The sequence below is a fragment of the Tupaia chinensis genome, unplaced genomic scaffold (assembly GCF_000334495.1).
Source record: "Tupaia chinensis unplaced genomic scaffold, TupChi_1.0 Scaffold000619_1, whole genome shotgun sequence".
Lineage (NCBI taxonomy): Eukaryota > Metazoa > Chordata > Mammalia > Scandentia > Tupaiidae > Tupaia > Tupaia belangeri.
In genome coordinates this window covers 1,175,872-1,180,231 of record NW_006160139.1, presented here as the reverse complement: position 1 = coordinate 1,180,231, position 4,360 = coordinate 1,175,872, and the positions used below count along the sequence as shown (strand labels likewise).

Below are 4,360 nucleotides of genomic sequence, written 5' to 3'. Positions count from 1 at the left end.
TGGTTGAGGGTAATTAAGGCCTGAGGTAGGAGTCTAGGATCACTCTATTTAAATATGATAACACTACAATAACACTTTCTTTTTTTGGGGGGGGGAGAGATTTTCGCTATAGGGCGCGTGTGCTCGCCAGACAGACAGAGACATAGAGACAGAAAGCAAGAAATCACCCCTCAGGGGGGATGATCATGCCGCAATCCCTTCTCCTCCATTCTCCTCTCAGGATCTTGGGTACGCACACACACGCGCCCGGCGTGAGTTTTAAGCCACCTGGTCCGGGACACAAACCGTGGTCGACTACGTGGGAGTCCAGCGACATAGCCATTATGCTAACTGCTGGTTCCCGAAATATGATAGCACTTTCTGATCCTAGTCCCATTCTTCATTTTATTCTTTTCCATTGCACTTAGCACTTTTTGATCTACTATATAACTTACTTGTTTTGTTCTTAGTCTGTTCTTCCACAATAATATGTAAGTTCCATGAGGAGAGAAAATTATATAATTTGAGAAGTATTTTAGGACCAAGCCTGACAGCAAGAATTCTGCTTGAATTCTGAGTCCTAGTACTTCTACCCTAGTCATGTAAATGACCAGTTCTTGTCAGAGTCCAGGAACTGAGAAGGGGATACAACCTAGACACACTCTGTGAGGTTCTTCTGGAACAGATCTTCCAAGGGTAGTTCAGAGAAACCCCCTATACACACACACACACACACACACACACACACACACACACACACACGCTCACTCACACACATGCAGATTTCCTCTGACCATTTCAGTGGGTTCATGAATTCAAAACTATGTTTATAATAATACTAACATCTTATTTGCCTTTTCCTATATTAAATTTGATAGGTAGCATAAAAGCAATGGTGGGTAATGCCACTGTATCCTTGATATGAATCAAAATAACAGCATCAGGGTCTAGCAGAGGTAAAACAGGACATTCTGCGAGGCTGACTCATATGGGAGGGTTCTAGAGAGCTCCATGATTACACCAGGGAAATGTGTACCCCTGATCCAGGGCTGGCTGAGGGTGGGAAGCATCACAGAGTCAAGACACCGTTTGAGATGTTGTCTTTCTGTCTCTCTCTTTTTCACTCTTTCTCTTTCACTCATGGAAGAAAGAAATATATTTTTAAATAGATACAATAAACAACGCTAACAGGTTTTTTATACCTACTCACAGTAAAAGTAAAATGAGGTGACATTAATAAGATTCCAGTTTCACTTATGAGTTTGATAAAGCCATGTAATTATAATTTTTAAATACTTAACCCTGTCGTATATGTATTTTTAATATTCTCTGTGACACAGCAGGAAATAGCATAGCCTCCCCTTATCTGCGGGGATAGATCTCGATCCTTACTGAGTGCCTGAAACCATGGATAGTACAAGTCCCATGCACACAATGCCTTTGCCTGTACTGTGTTCACAAAGCAAATCTGCTCCCCTCCTAAGTGTAGTGGCTGTCTTGAGGGACAGCCCTGGTACAGCTGAGTTTTGAGTTGACTTGTCCACTTTTTCATGGAACATCATTTTTTTTTTCACTTAATAAAAAGATTGACAGGTTAACTATGGCTATTCAGACTTAAGATCTTGGCAGACATATTCTTAAAAATGATACAGGTTCTCTTTCCTACTGTACAAGACGGCAGTTTAAAAAGCTGCGAAGCAGGATACTAAGTAGAGGGAATTTGAAGCCAAGAAGGCTGATGCCAGCGGCAAAGTTAAAAAAGGTGACCCCAACTTCCTTTTCCTGTGGGAGCAGCTGTGTCAAGAGGAGCATGGTCCTCTCTCCAGCCTGTCATGACGTGTGCTCATCCACTGATATCAGTGTACTCTGAAATGGGGGAGTGAGCTGGCAAAAATGTCACCTTGTGGGTGGTATTCAAGGCTCCCATCCAACCAGATACTGTAAACTTTGTTCACATCAACTTACGCAACACTAATAGACAGCACTTGGCTATCGGTGAATTAGCAGGTCTTCGGACCAGTGCTGCGTGTTAGGGTACTGGGAGAGCTGTGGCTCTGATTCCCAGAGTTCAAGGTGGTGGGACTCACCGTTCTGGCCAGCATGCTTTTGGAAATATGTGTCGAGGAGGTCGCATGTTTGCACCAACTAAGACCTGGCAGCGTTGGCACCGCAGAGTGAACACAGCCCCAATGCAGAATGCCGTCTGCAGTGCCCTGCTGCCTCGGCTTTACCAGCTTTAGGCATACCTAAAGGTCATCGTACCGAGGAAGTTCCTGAACTTCCTTTGGTGATTGGAGATAGACCTGAAGGCTACAAGAAGATCAAGGAAGCTGTTCTGTTTCTGAAGAAACTTAAGGCCTGCAGGATATGAAAAAAGGTCTATGCCTCTCAGCGAACAAGAGCTGGCAAGGGCAAAATGAGAAACCATTGTCATATCTAGTGCAGGGGGCCTTGCATCATCTATAACAAGGATAATAGTGTCACCAAGGCCTTCAGGAACATCCCTGGAGTCCCTCTGCTAAATGTAAGCAAACTGAGCATTTTGAGACTTGCTCTTAGTGAGCGTGTAGGATATTTCTGCATTTAGACTGAAAGTGCCTTCCAGAAGTTAGATGAACTGTATGGGACTTGGAGGAAATCTGCTTCCCTCAAGAGTAACTATAACCTTCCCATGCACAAGATGATGAACGCAGACCTTAGCAGGATCTTGAAAAGTCCAGAGATCCAAAGAGCCCTCCGAGTACCACACAAGATCCATCGCAGAGTCCTGAAGAAGAATCCACCGGAAAACCTGAGAATCGTGTTGAAACTTAACCCATATGCAAAGACCATGTGCCAGAACACCATTTTTCACCAGGCCAGGATCACAAAATACAGCTGGATAAAGTGGCAGCGGCACTAGAGGCCAGAGCTGATGAGAAGGGGGTGCAGCCAAGAAGCCTGCAAGAAAGTAGGGAAGAAAGGAGAGGGAGCTCGTGCTAAGAAGCAGAAGAAGCCTTTGGTGGGAGAAAAGGCTGCAGCTACCAAGAAGCCAGCAGTTGATAAGAAATCAGCGGCTAAAAAGAAGCCAGCAGAAAAGAAACCTACCACAGAAGAAAAGAAATCTTCTGCGTAAACCCTTACATTTGTTTATTCTGTAAAGGTTAAATCATTTTTGGACAATTTATTTTGAATAAACACCTTGTTCAAAGCAGCAGTTCAAAACACGGGGGAAAATAAAGGTGAACCCGGGGCCAGCAGGCGGCATGGTGGGTTAAGGGCACTGGATTCCCACAGGGTCAATCATGAACCTGGTGGCTAGCTTTTTCTCTTTCTCTCACTCTGCCCTTCCCTGGTCAGAATTAAAAATTAATTAATTAATTAAGTTAAATAAAATATTTTTTTTAAAAAAGTGACCCCAAGGCTAAAAAGCCCAAGAAGGGGAAGCCCCATTGCAGCAGAAACCCCGTCTTAGTCCAGGGCATCAGCAGATAGTCCTGGCCTGCCAGGAAGGCCATGTGCAAGAGGAAACACTCAGCCACTAAATCTAGGATTCAAAAGTAAAAGAAGGTTCTTGCCACTGTTGCAAAACCAGTTGGAGGAGATCTGCTTCCCTCAAGAGTAACTATAACCTATAACAAGAATGTGGTAGCTGGGGAGTTAAACTCGCAAAATGTCTAGATATTATCCTACTGCAGATGCGCCTCAAAAGCTGTTGAGCCGTGGCCAAAAAAAAAAAAAAAACCTTCAGTCAGCTTGTGAGAAAGCTGAGAGCTAGCATCACTCCTGGGACCGTTCTGATCATCCTCACTGGATGCCACAGAGGCAAGAGAGTGGTTTTCCTGAAGCAGCTGAGCAGTGGTTGCTCCTTGTGACTGGACCGCTGGTCCTCAATCGAGTTCCACTGCATAGAACACACCAGAGATTTGTCATTGCCACCCCCACCGAAAATTGATATTAGAAAAGTAAAAATCCCAAAGGACCTCACTGATTCTTACTGCAAGAAAAAGAAGCTGTGGAAGTCCAGACACCAGGAAGGTGAGATCTTTGACACAGAGAAGGAGAAATACAAGATTACAGAGCAACGCAAGGTTGATCAAAAAGCCGTGGACTCACAAACTTTATCAAAAATCAAAGCCGTTCCTCAGCTCCAGGGCTAACTGCAACCTGTTTGCTCTTACAAATGGAGATTATCCTCACAGATCGGTTTTCTAAATTTTTTTTTGCCAAAGATCTAATTAAATAACCGATCATAAAAAATATTTTTTTAAAAAAAGATGAAAGTTGGCTTTTCAAGTTGAAAGCTTGAATTTCGGAAAATTAATATTTGCCATCTTGAGCTTAATAAGGAATAAATGCTGTTTTAATTTTTTATTATCATCATAATCTTGTTTATATTACA

At 43.3% G+C, this 4,360-nt stretch overlaps 1 pseudogene; it reads left to right on the top strand.

Annotated features, from left to right (window-relative positions):
* Window positions 1–1,811: 1,811 nt before the first annotated feature.
* On the top strand, window positions 1,812–3,094 carry LOC102471342 (60S ribosomal protein L4 pseudogene; annotated as a pseudogene).
* The last annotated feature ends 1,266 nt before the right edge of the window (window positions 3,095–4,360 follow it).